The 14,444-nt window shown below is 38.9% G+C and overlaps 1 protein-coding gene across 2 annotated transcripts in view; it reads right to left on the reverse strand.

Annotated features, from left to right (window-relative positions):
* LOC146863693 (uncharacterized) overlaps positions 1-14,444 on the reverse strand; it is a 395,333-nt gene that overhangs the window by 327,570 nt on the left and 53,319 nt on the right. The gene's annotated exons all lie outside the window — the stretch shown is intronic.

The raw sequence follows: 14,444 nt of genomic DNA on the forward strand, positions 1-14,444 counted from the left end.
CACTCATATAGGTTTTGCAATGTCACAATCTACTTTCCTTTTCTAACATGATCATCATGGATCCAATATTAAAGAGGCAGATAAGAGGGGAGGGTTCAACAGTTCAGTTCAGTTTGGGTGTTACAGCATGTTGTTGACAATTTCTTGGCTTGACTTTCTATTAACAATTTGTTGTCCAGCCAAAAACTAGGCCTTGACCGAGTTTATGAGGAAATCAGAGTTCTGCTCATGAGTGGAGCTGCTTAGTGTCTGCATAAATAACACTCTTCAGTGGAGGGCATTGGGACTGAGCACACCGTGGAGAAGCACAATTGCAATGAAGCATAAAAGTCATAAAGCAAGCCTACTGCAATGTCTTACATCAGGCACAAAGCTCGCTGCAGGGATTGTGCAGAGCACTGCATTGAAAAGCATCAAGACTGGACACTGCAGTCAAGCACACCAGGCACAATGTACTCTGCAGTGAAGCAGATTGGGTGCAGCACACACAGTAGCCAAATACTAAAGTCACACTGCAGTGGAGTAAATTGGTAACAAAGCACAGTGCAGTAAAACAGACACAAATCACAATGCAGTGACAGAAACACTGCCGATAAACAACAAATAACCGCACCAAAAGAAATCTAATTTTCCTAAATCGTCTACAAGTAAATCAAAAGAATAGACTCTTCAATATTCCAATGCTTAAAGCATACAGCTAAAAAATACAAGATACAGCAGAGTGCCATGGGAAAGAGAATAATGCCTCATAGCTCTTATTTGACTTCCAGAATTGCCACCCATCCACTTTCCAAAGCTTCGAGGCACAGAACAGCCAGCTAGGAATACTGCATCTCAAAAGGGTACCCCTGAGCCCCGTAAGTGACCGAAGGAGACTTTAGGGTCCCTGTGTTTCCTTGCAACTTCTATGAGAGTCTGAGAGTGCATGTGGTGGGTGCCTAGGTCCCTCTGCCTTCCTATGGAGAGCCCGAAGTGTCAAAATACGCCTGGTTACTGAAAATATTTGCTTCTCCCATATCTTTATTCAATTTTGCCTCGATGAGACAGGCCCCACAGGAGCTACCCTGCGGTAAATAAGCAGGGGACTATCTGCTCCCCTCAAAACAGCGCCTTGGCCCTCTGACTTCAACAGGGATGTAGGCAGAGTAATATTCATTTGAGAACAAGTCTTTTGTGAGGCACCTAAAGCACGAATTGATGACATCATCAAAGTTGTGTGCCATCAGAGAGTGACGATACTCCAGGAAGGGGCGGGCAGAATGAGAAAAGAAGGCGGTGGTAGTACGGGGGACTTAGCAGTGCACAACTACTACTGTGCCGAAGAAAGAAGAAATTGCTGCAGTGAACAGCGGTTGGTGGAGTTATTGTGCCAAACTCCATACTCCAAGTGGAGTGCAGAATGCCAAAACTCTGTGAACTCTGCCGGCGTGGGAGAGTCTACCACCCACTCCTACCAAAAACCTAAACTTTTTAATGCCTGAGAAGGTTGTCAAGGCTCTCCAAGGTATTCTGGCCACACTAGTTCGTTCCACCTTGAGAGGTTATTACCAACAACCAACATCTCTGTTTTACCACCATTGAGATTAAGGCAACTGTCTGGCTAACAGCTCTTGACAGTGCTGCATAGCTCAAAGCACTGCCTTCCTATTAGAAGAAGAGAGATCTTTCCTACCAGCCATGACTCAGCCCGATGCAGAACTATTGGGGAAAGCCTGGCAGTGGTCTGAGTGCTGCAACATTTTCAGGAAGAGGCCCTAATCTCATCAGACAAAGGCCCACTCCCAAGACCACTATCCTTCCCTGAGGTCAATATTGAACCACGTTTAATCAGCTCTACAATTGCAGAAAACCTGTATTCTTACAAGGAGTAGAGAAAGATTGAGGGACATGCTCATCCTGAAAGATGCTTTCATAAGCTATATCTAAATTTATTTAAAGACCTCAGGGTATACATGCTAGTCATCAGAGACAGTAGGGAAGTCCTGATACCCAGTGGATCGAGTCAGAGACTCCCCCAGCACCCAGTAGAATGAGTAGCAAACACATATGATGGTTGTATGACAGAACTTCCATGCCTAAATCATGCGTGGCTTAACAACACAGTCTAAACAATGACTGCGTTGTTACCACCCATTCCTTTAGCGCGTAAGTCATTGCAACTACTTACTCTACAGAAGTGCTGGACTTTGGAACAGTATAAATTACTATTCCTTCTGTATATTAGTAGGGAAGGTGTTGGACTTAAAATCCAACACCATTCCAACATCGCACTCTCTAAAGATAGTCATTGTAGCAACTTGCATGCTAACGGATGGCCTGGAAATGCTGCATTTATGTTGTAAAGCCACTGTGTGGTTTTGACTGCATGCAAAAGGATGTTTCCCCATATGACAGCTGTTAGACCTGGCCCCATTGGTGTGGGTCTGCATTCCATTTTTTCACTGTTGCCTCCTATGTTTTTGATATGTTTTTGCTTGTCTAGATGCTTTGAGCACTTTGCGACTGCTGTTTAGTGCCAAAGTGCAAGTGCTCCCTGTTGTAAATTCTTGGGATGGATTAGTGACTTCATGATTGGCTTATTTGATTTACTTGTCAGACCATAGTACAGTGCACCATGAGTGCCCAGGGCCTATAAATCAAATGCTGCTGGTGGGCTTGCAGCACTGATTGTGCCACCCACAGTAGCAGCTTGTAAAATATGGCTCAGGCCTGCCATTGCAGAGCCAGTGTGCAGTCTAGGACTGCCATGTGACCTTGGCAAGTGCAGACACTTGCCAGTCCCTAAACCTTCCCTTTTCTAAATGTTAGTCACCCCTAAGGTAGGCCCAAGGTACACCTATGGGCAGGGTGCATTCTATGTGAATGGTAGGACATGCCCTGGTGTGTGTGGCATGTCCTGATAGTGAATTGCAGCTAATTTCGTTTTCCACTATTGCAAGGCTACCTGTTTCCGAAGGCCAGAATGGGCAGTTTGATTATAACATCTTATAATCTTAACTGACTCAGGGAACAAGGTAGAAAAACGAGTTTAGTATGCCTGAACTCAGAATGTTAAAACACGTCTTTTAGTGTGGGTGATTTTTACATTCTGTGTTTGAAAATACCACTTTTAGAAAGTAGGTATTTTCTTGCCTAACCATCCAGTATGCCTCTGCTAGGTTTGTGTACTACATGTCTGGTTTGTGAGTGACAGGAGGCTGGAGAAGGCTGGGCTGAATAGGATGTGCGTCGAATAGAGAGTAGGGGGAAGAGATTTCCTTTCACTTGCCTGAGCCTACATAGAGCAGAGAGTAGGGCAGGAGATTTCTTTTCAGCTCCCTCAGCCAGATCTGCTTTCAACAATGCTGTCGCGACCTCCTGCCAGGAAGCTGCACCAGGGAGAACAGAACTGGTTTGGGCTGGGTACAGACACTCTCTGCCTTCTGAGAACAAAGGATTTTGTAGTATAAATATTGGGGCACAAAGACATCACCACCAGCTCCCCATGAATTTCCTTGCTGGGAATTCTACCTGCAGAGAGGTGCCTGCTGTGGTTTTAGGACCTCTAGAGTCTGCGTGTTGCTGGGAGCTGGAAGCGCGACGCAACGAGGAAGAAGCGTGTCCCCGCCGCAGCTGTTGCCGTCGCAGCGCCGAAGAAGCGTGTTGCATCACTGGAGAAGCGCGTCGAAGGGCCTGTCGCGGCTCAAGAAACCACTGATTTCACCACACGCCATTTTGTTGCATCGCACAGGATCGTTGCATCCCATCGAGGTGCCATCTTGTCGCATCGTAACTGCAGTAAAAACATCGCCTCCCCTGTGCTGCAGTAAGTATGAGGTGTGCCGCCTCCCCCGAAGCAAGGAACTGATGCATGGCCTTCCCTGAGACCCTTTTGTTTGTATTGCGTTACGCATCCAAGGTACTTTGAGAGTATAGTGTTGCATTTGGTGAGTAGACAAAATATCGGAAATGTAATATCGATATACAGAAATATCGAAGTCAAAATATCGATGGAACAATATATCTCTGTCAATAATATAGATGTAAAAAATGTCGAGATTGTGATGTGTAGTAAAATATCGAGGTATAGTATATCGAAAGACAGAATATCGTGTAGTAAAAATATCGAAAAAGTATAGTATTAAGTCACTTTGTGATTTGTTAAAAATTATTGTTTAGAAGTGTCAGGAAATGTTTATTTAAATGTATTAAATATAAAAATTTTGTTTCTATTAATATAAATTTTTAAATTTTGATATATAATTTTAGGAGCGGGATGTTGGGTTTATAGGGGATAAGGGTGGGGAGTGTTTTAAAAATATATATTTGAAATTAAATATTTTAATAAATGTTTGTAGAATTTAAATTTAAATTTTGAACAAAATTTAAATATTTAAAATTTAATTTTGAAAAAAATAATTTTTAGTGGGATGTTGTGTATATAGGGGTTAAGGGTGGGGAGTATTTTGGAAATAAATATTACATTTAATATTTTAGGATATAATTATAGAAATATTATTAATATAATTTTTTAAATTTTGATATATAATTTTAGGAGCGGGATGTTGGGTTTATAGGGGATAAGGGTGGGGAGTGTTTTAAAAAAATATATTTGAAATTAGATATTGTAATAAATTTTTGTAGAATTTGAAATTAAATTTTGAACAAAATTGTAATATTTAAATTTTAATTATGAAAAAAAATATTGTTAGTGGGATGTTGTGTATATAGGGGTTAAGGGTGGGGAGTGTTTTGGAATTAAATAATAAATTTAATATTTTAGAATATAAAATTTGAAAGATTATATTTAAAAAAAAAAAAAAAATCAAATTTGTTTTCAAATTTAAAATTTGAAAATTGTAATAATAAAATTAATGTAATAAGTGGGATTTTGGGGTTATAGGGGATAAGGGTGGGTAGTGTTTTAGATATATATTTAATATTGAATTAAAAAAAAATATTTCAATTTTGTTATGAAAATTTCTAAATAAAAATTTTAATAATAAAATTAAAGAATTTATGATATAAATTTTGAATTAGGATATTTACAAATAAAAATTTTTCAAATTATTTATAAAAATTTAAATTTGGAAATTGTCATAAGAAAATAAATGTAATACGTGGGATTTTGGGGTTATAGGGGATAAGGGTGGGGAGTGTTTTAGATATATATTTAATATTGAATTAAAAAAAAATATTTCAATTTTGTTATGAAAATTTCAAAATAAAAATTTTAATAATAAAATTAAAGAATTTATGATATAAATTTAGAATTAGGATATTTACAAATACAAAATTTTCAAATTATTTTTAAAAATTTAAATTTGGAAATTGTCATAAGAAAATAAATGTAATACGTGGGATTTTGGGGTTATAGGGGATAATGGTGGGAAGTGTTTTAGATATATATTTATTATTTAATATTGAATTACCAAAAATTTAAATTTAAATTTTTGAATTTACATTTACAATTAAATATTTTACTAATAAAATATATTTAATAAGTGGGATTTTGGTGTTATAAGGGATAAGGGTGGGGAGTGTTTTAGAAAAATATTTAATATTTTATAAAACAAAATAGAAATTTCATTTTTGGGTTTAAAAAATAGAATGAAAAAAATTACTAATACAATAAATGTAATAAGTGGGAATTGGGGGTTATAGGGGATAAAGGTGGGGAGTGCTTTCTAAATATATGTAATATTTTATATTTTGAAAATATAATGGAAATTTCGAATTTCTTAATAAAAGAAAATTTAAAACATTTTAATAATAAAATAAATGTCATAAGTGGTATTTTGGGGTTATAGGGGATAAGGGTGGGGAGTGTTTTAGAAATAGAATTTTTTTTTAGTATTAATAAAAAATTATTTACATTTAGAAATGTTCTTTGAATTAATATTTAACAATTTTAAGAAGATAATTCATTTAATAAGAGTGATGTAGGATTTATAGGGGATAAGTGTGGGTAGTGTTTACAAATTAGTAATTGTTTTAAAAAATAAAAAATATATAGTCACCCTAATTCAATATAGATTGGAGTGGGAATAGTAAATTATTTATGGTCACTGTCCAGCACTTACTCTAATTTTTCATAGACTGGAGTGGGAATAGTTAATTATTTATGGTCAGTGTCCAGCATCTACTCTAATTTATTGTAGACTGGAGTGGGAATAGTAAATTATTTATGGTTAGTGTCCAGCACCTACTCTAATTTATTATAGACTGGAGTGGGAATAGTAAATTATTTATGGTCACTGTCCAGCACCTACTCTAATTTTTTATAGACTGGAGTGGGAATAGTAAATTATTTATGGTCACTGTCCAGCACTTACTCAAATTTTTCATAGACTGGAGTGGAAATAGTAAATTATTTATGGTCAGTGTCCAGCACCTACTCTAATTTATTGTAGACTGGAGTGGGAATAGTAAATTATTTATGGTTAGTGTCCAGCACCTACTCTAATTTATTATAGACTGGAGTGGGAATAGTAAATTATTTATGGTCACTGTCCAGCAACTATTCTAATTTATTATAGACTGGAGTGGGAATAGTAAATTATTTATGGTCAGTGTCCAGCACCTACTCTAATTTTTTATAGACTGGAGTGGGAATAGTAAATTAGTTATGGTTAGTGTCCAGCACCTACTCTAATTTATTATAGACTGGAGTGGGAATAGTAAATTATTTATGGTCACTGTCCAGCACTTACTCTAATTTTTGATAGACTGGAGTGGGAATAGTAAATTATTTATGGTCAGTGTCCAGCACCTACTTTAATTTATTATAGACTGGAGTAGGAATAGTAAATTTTTTATGGTTAGTGTCCAGCACCTACTCTATTTTATTGTAGACTGGAGTGGGAATAGTAAATTATTTATGGTTAGTGTCCAGCACCTACTCTAATTTATTATAGACTGGAGTGGGAATAGTAAATTAGTTATGGTTAGTGTCCAGCACCTACTCTAATTTATTATAGACTGGAGTGGGAATAGTAAATTATTTATGGTCACTGTCCAGCACTTACTCTAATTTTTGATAGACTGGAGTGGGAATAGTAAATTATTTATGGTCAGTGTCCAGCACCTACTATAATTTATTATAGACTGGAGTGGGAATAGTAAATTATTTATGGTCACTGTCCAGCAACTATTCTAATTTATTATAGACTGGAGTGGGAATAGTAAATTATTTATGGTCAGTGTCCAGCACCTACTCTAATTTTTTATAGACTGGAGTGGGAATAGTAAATTAGTTATGGTTAGTGTCCAGCGCCTACTCTAATTTATTATAGACTGGAGTGGGAATAGTAAATTATTTATGGTCACTGTCCAGCACTTACTCTAATTTTTGATAGACTGGAGTGGGAATAGTAAATTATTTATGGTCAGTGTCCAGCACCTACTCTAATTTATTATAGACTGGAGTAGGAATAGTAAATTTTTTATGGTTAGTGTCCAGCACCTACTCTATTTTATTGTAGACTGGAGTGGGAATAGTAAATTATTTTTGGTTAGTGTCCAGCACCTACTCTAATTTATTATAGACTGGAGTGGGAATAGTAAATTAGTTATGGTTAGTGTCCAGCACCTACTCTAATTTATTATAGACTGGAGTGGGAATAGTAAATTATTTATGGTCACTGTCCAGCACTTACTCTAATTTTTGATAGACTGGAGTGGGAATAGTAAATTATTTATGGTCAGTGTCCAGCACCTATTCTAATTTATTATAGACTGGAGTAGGAATAGTAAATTTTTTATGGTTAGTGTCCAGCACCTACTCTATTTTATTGTAGACTGGAGTGGGAATAGTAAATTATTTATGGTTAGTGTCCAGCACCTACTCTAATTTATTATAGACTGGAGTGGGAATAGTAAATTATTTATGGTCACTGTCCAGCACCTACTCTAATTTTTTATAGACTGGAGTGGGAATAGTAAATTATTTATGGTGACTGTCCAGCACCTACTCTAATTTATTATAGACTGGAGTGGTAATAGTAAATTATTTATGGTCACTGTCCAGCACTTACTCTAATTTTTCATAGACTGGAGTGGGAATAGTAAATTCTTTATGGTTAGTGTCCAGCAACTACTTTAATTTATTATAGACTGGAGTGGGAATAGTAAATTATTTATGGTCACTGTCCAGCACCTACTCTAATTTTTTATAGACTGGAGTGGGAATAGTAAATTATGTATGGTCAGTGTCCAGCACTTACTCTAATTTTTTCTAGAGTGGAGTGGGAATAGTAAATTATTTATGGTTAGTGTCCAGCACCTACTCTAATTTATTGTAGACTGGAGTGGGAATAGTAAATTATTTTTGTTTAGTGTCCAGCACCTACTCTAATTTTTTATAGACTGGAGTGGGAATAGTAAATTATTTATGGTCACTGTCCAGCACCTACTCTAATTTTTTATAGACTGGAGTGGGAATAGTAAATTATTTATGGTCACTGTCCAGCACTTACTCTAATTTTTCATAGACTGGAGTGGGAATAGTAAATTATTTATGGTCAGTGTCCAGCACCTACTCTAATTTATTGTAGACTGGAGTGGGAATAGTAAATTATTTATGGTTAGTGTCCAGCACCTACTCTAATTTTTTATAGACTGGAGTGGGAATAGTAAATTATTTATGGTCACTGTCCAGCACCTATTCTAATTTATTATAGAGTGGAGTGGGAATAGTAAATTATTTATGGTCACTGTCCAGCACCTACTTTAATTTATTATAGACTGGAGTGGGAATATTAAATTATTTATGGTCAGTGTCCAGCACCTACTCAAATCTGTCTGGTATTTAATTAATTTAAATTACATTGATATAACAATAATAAAAATATATTTAAGTGAATATTATTTGTATTGTATTATTATATATTGGATTTGTACTCATTAATTCAATATTTATAGTTTAGGATAATATATACATGTAAAGTTTAAATGTGATATGTTTGGAATATTTAATATTAATATTAGGAAAAATATATGAATATTTTGTCTTGGAATAATGGGTAATGGCATTCTGTAATTTTATAATATTTATTGATTTTTAATTTTTAAAAAAATAAAAATTCTATATGTTAAATATTCATAATATAAGATTAATATTAATAATCAGAGAAATACAATTAATAAGACAAAAACATTGTTTTTATTGTAGTTTTTTAGATTTTTTTATTGTTTATTCATTTGAGTAAGATCATTCAGAAATAGCATTATTTACATTGTAATTACATTCAAACATATTGAATATAGGTCTGAACAAATTTTATGTACATTAAGTATTTTTTCTAACATTTTTTAGTAAATTATAAATATTATTAACAATGTTGTACAATGTAGTGTTTTAAATTAAATTTAACATAGTAATAGGTTTTGTAAATCTTTATACAAAACTTTTCACAAATATTTTCACATATATACACATTTTAATATTTGTAGTACAAACATGTTATACCTTTTTTATTAATATTAATATGTAAAATATTAATATTAATTATTTTTACAATGTTTTCAAAAAATACATATTTTTAACACAAATAACATTTTAGCATTAATGAAAAAATATTTTAACAATTTTTCATACATTGTTCTGTAGTATTATCTTTTTAGAAATTATAATAATAAATATTTTAAATTTTAAAATATTTATTTCTATAATTTTACACATTATGAACATTTGTTGACAATTTGTAAGTAAATGAAAAAAATAGGTCTATTTTTCCTAAATAATATAAAATATTTGTGTGTGAATTTACTGTTTTACCTGATTTATTTAGGGGTTTTTAGTATAGTTAAATGTTTTATTATGTTTTGGACACTCTATTTTGTAACCCGGTAATGTTGTTTTGGGTCATTTGGTTTGAAGGGAAGCTCGCGGTTGGGAGTTACTTCGCGTCGTGAAAGGTAAGGTTTGTTTTATATGTTTTAGATGGTTTTAAACTTTATTTTTTGCCTAGTTAGATAATGTTTAGTGTAGCTGTACATATATTAGTTATATTTGGAAATGTTATGTGTTAGAGTTGCGTGTTGTGTTTTTACGTGTTTTTAACGATGTGTACGCATGTTTCAAAAGTTAGGTTTAAGGTGTTTAATGTATATTTAGAACTGTTTTCAATCTAGTATTATTGTTAGTAAGTGTTTATGTGTTGTTTTATGTGGGTGGGAATGTATGTTGCTTTGTTTTTACAATTTCTTTTCTAGGTTATTCGTTTCGGATGGACTCGTTTTTTTTTTTAAAGAAGTGTGTGTTCGTTTTATTGAACAATATGTTTTTTACACTTCTTTAAATGTTTCGGTTTTCATGGATCGTTTTTTAATATTTTTAGCTATTTTCGGGTTTTTCATGGTTTTTCGAAGGATATTTGGTGAATGGCTTATGGATTTAATCGCCAGTTGTATTTTTGCATTTTTTTTTGGGAACATTTTTTTTAAAATTTGGATTGTGTAAGCAGAAAATGGATTTTTTAGACTTTGGAATAAACTTGGTAAGTTAATTTATTATTATTTTTTGTGGGTGGGTATTGTTTAATATTATTGTTTATTTTTATTTTATTACAAATATTATTAATGTGTGTTAATATATTTTGGACAATATGTATAAATATGTTACACACAGTAATTATTTTTGTAATAAGATAAATATATTTTATGTGTTTGATATTATTGAAAATGGGTAATTAGTCATTTATTTGTATTTGTACTTTAAAGAAGTGTTTTAGCTATGATGTTTAGGTATTCTAGGCCTTTGGTAGTAGGGTACAATTTTACTTGTTGCTCTAGATATTTATACATTTGTTTAGTTTGTTTTGAGGTTTTTGGAGTTAGCTGAGTTATGGATTGTTCCATTCGGAACTCTTGATAACTCTGTTCTTTTTGTAGGCATGATATAAATCTTTCTAGTGTTGGTTTTGTTCTGCCTGTTGATTGTAGGAAGGCGTTATGCCATCCTTCAACTGCGTTATTAGTTTTGGATTCTCCATTTAAGGTGCTTCTGTATACGTTCCACCAGGGAATTAAGAATTTAGGGTTTCTTCGGTGGCCAGATCTATGTAGTCTGCCGACCCATGTATCTTCGAAATAGTCCAATAGTGAACTTAGTTTTTCTTCATTTTGTTTGTAGAAGGCGCTGTCTATTAAAATGTTGTAATGTTCTGTTACGTCTGTGTCAGGTACATAAGCTAGTGCTATGAGTTTTTTTATTTGATATGCAAAAGATGAATTAGTTGCATATTCAATGCTTAGGGCAGATTTTTGCATGTGTCTCCATAGGCATTGATTAAAATGATAGTAACAGCCTTGTATGGAGGTATGGGGGTGTGTTTTTAATATAGAATTAATCATTGCATGTTCAAAATCTAGGATTATTGTTTGTGGGGAAAAGTCATTTGTTTTTTGTTTGATTATATTTAATAGTTCTGTGTATGTGGAGTTATGTTTGTTTGGTAATAATGTGTAAATTAATGGTATATTGCAATTGTGATATAGGACATGTATTGTATAGAGTTGGAAAAAGGGTTTGGGACATATGGTAAAAGTCCCATCCATCATCCAGTTATGTGATTCTTGTAGTTTACAGAGATTATTAGCTGTTCCAAATATTATTATTCTTTTGTCATTGTTTTTATTATCAAAAATGACAAATGGTTCTTTGTTTAAAGTTATACTTTGTTCTGGACTTAGAATAACTTCACTATGGTGCCAATTCCGATCCGGTAAAAACCGGGTACGAACCGTCGGACGGAGCCTTTTCTCCGTCCGACTCGTACCCGGTGCGAAATCCATCCGAAAATGCAAGTACGATTCATACGGAAACACCATTTCCGTACGATTCGAACAAAACACCGACCGAACAGAAACTAAACACAATTCCGATCCTGAAAGGAGCCGACGTGACGTCGGTACGCATCCAGCCTACGTTTCACGAACCAGGAAGTACGATTCGAACCGACGTCATCCCGCACGGAAAATATTTACCGGCTGCCAAAAACTGCCGGGAAATCAGGACGACACACGCAAGGAGCAGCTGGACGCGACGAACAGACATGGACCCGAACCTACGTGCCATCCCTGCCCTCCTAGCAGTCCACCTGGCGTACAGGAACCGACGCAGACGCCGCAGAAGGTCAGCACAACAACCAGGGGCAAAGGGGGGGGCAGGGGCAGGACACACAACACCAACACATGGTACCAAATCACACATGGCCTGGACATACCTGACCATCAGGGCCTGGTCACTTCCAGGGGGTGGGGGCAAGGCCAGCAACGCAAGCGTCCGCCACAACGGAAGTGGATGGTCACGCGAACCGGTACGTACCCTACCCAGGCCGCAAGAGCGTGGGTACGGAACGTACCACGCGTCCCCCTACGTCACTCCAACAATAGCGGTACGGCCCGTACCCACGTCAGAAAGGCCTTGGTACAGCTCGTACCAGCATTGCTGGGGTCATGTAGGGGTACGCGTGGTACGACCCGTAGCCACGCCCCCAAGGCCTGTGTACGGTGCGGACCCCACGGCCCGCAACAATGGTGGGACGCACCGTACCCACACACCAAAGGCATGGGTACGGCCCGTACCCAGGCACGCAGAGCGTGGGCAGGGGTATGTACGGACCGTACCCCCACCCGTGGAAGTACGGCCCGTACCCCCACCCGTGCATGTACGCCCCGAACCCCCACTCGTGTATGTACGCCCCGAACCCCCACCCGTGTATGTACGCCCCGAACCGCCACCCGTGTATGTACGCACCCAAGCGCCACCCGTGTATGTACGCCCCGAACCCCCACCCCACCCTGGTATGTACGCCCCGAACCCCCACCCGTGTATGTACGCACCCAAGCGCCACCCGTGCATGTACGCCCCGAACCCCCACCCCACCCTGGTATGTACGCCCCGAACCCCCAGCCGTGTATGTACGCACCAAACCCCCACCCGTGTATGTACGCACCAAACCACCACACCAGCCGTGTATGTACGCACCAAACCCCCACCCCAGCCGTGTATGTACGCACCGAACCACCACCCGTGTATGTACGCACCGAACCACCACCCGTGTATGTACGCCCCCGAACCCCCACCCCAGCAGAGTATGTACGCCCCGAACCCCCACCCGTGTATGTACGGACCGAACCCCCACCCCAGCCGTGTATGTACGCACCAAACCACCACCCGTGTATGTACGCCCCCTAACCCCCCCCAGCCGTGTATGTACGCACCGAACCACCAGCCGTGTATGTACGCACCAAACCCCCACCCGTGTATGTACGCACCTAACACACACCCCAGCAGAGTATGTACGCCCCGAACCCCCACCCGTGTATGTACGGACCGAACCCCCACCCCAGCAGAGTATGTACGCCCCGAACCCCCACCCGTGTATGTACGGACCGAACCCCCACCCCAGCCGTGTATGTACGCACCAAACCACCACCCGTGTATGTACGCACCAAACCACCACCCGTGTATGTACGCACCAAACCACCACCCCAGCCGTGTATGTACGCACCAAACCACCACCCGTGTATGTACGCACCAAACGCCCACCCGTGTATGTACGCACCAAACCACCACACCAGCCGTGTATGTACGCACCAAACCCCCACCCCAGCCGTGTATGTACGCACCGAACCACCACCCGTGTATGTACGCACCGAACCCCCCCCCAGCCGTGTATGTACGCACCGAACCACCACCCGTGTATGTACGGACCGAACCCCCACCCCAGCAGAGTATGTACGCCCCGAACCCCCACCCGTGTATGTACGGACCGAACCCCCACCCCAGCCGTGTATGTACGCACCAAACCACCACCCGTGTATGTACGCACCAAACCACCACCCCAGCCGTGTATGTACGCACCAAACCACCACCCGTGTATGTACGCACCAAACGCCCACCCGTGTATGTACGCACCAAACCACCACACCAGCCGTGTATGTACGCACCAAACCCCCACCCCAGCCGTGTATGTACGCACCGAACCACCACCCGTGTATGTACGCACCGAACCCCCACCCCAGCAGAGTATGTACGCCCCGAACCCCCACCCGTGTATGTACGGACCGAACCCCCACCCGTGTATGTACGCACCAAACCCCCACCCGTGCATGTACGCACCGAACCTGCTATAAGAATGGGGTGTGCAAAACACCCCCAGCAGTGCCCAGACACAGGAGGGGTGGGTGCAGGGTCCTCCCAGCAGTGCCCAGACACAGGAGGGGTGGGTGCAGGGTCCTCCCAGCAGTGCCCAGACACAGGAGGGGTGTGTACCTATCACTCCCAGCAGTGCCCAGACACAGGAGGGGTGGGTGCAGGGTCCTCCCAGCAGTGCCCAGACACAGGAGGGGTGGGTGCAGGGTCCTCCCAGCAGTGCCCAGACACAGGAGGGGTGTGTGCCTATCACTCCCAGCAGTGCCCAGACACAGGAGGGGTGTGTACCTATCACTCCCAGCAG

Source organism: Triturus cristatus, chromosome 2_1 (genome assembly GCF_964204655.1).
Source record: "Triturus cristatus chromosome 2_1, aTriCri1.1, whole genome shotgun sequence".
Classification (NCBI taxonomy): domain Eukaryota; kingdom Metazoa; phylum Chordata; class Amphibia; order Caudata; family Salamandridae; genus Triturus; species Triturus cristatus.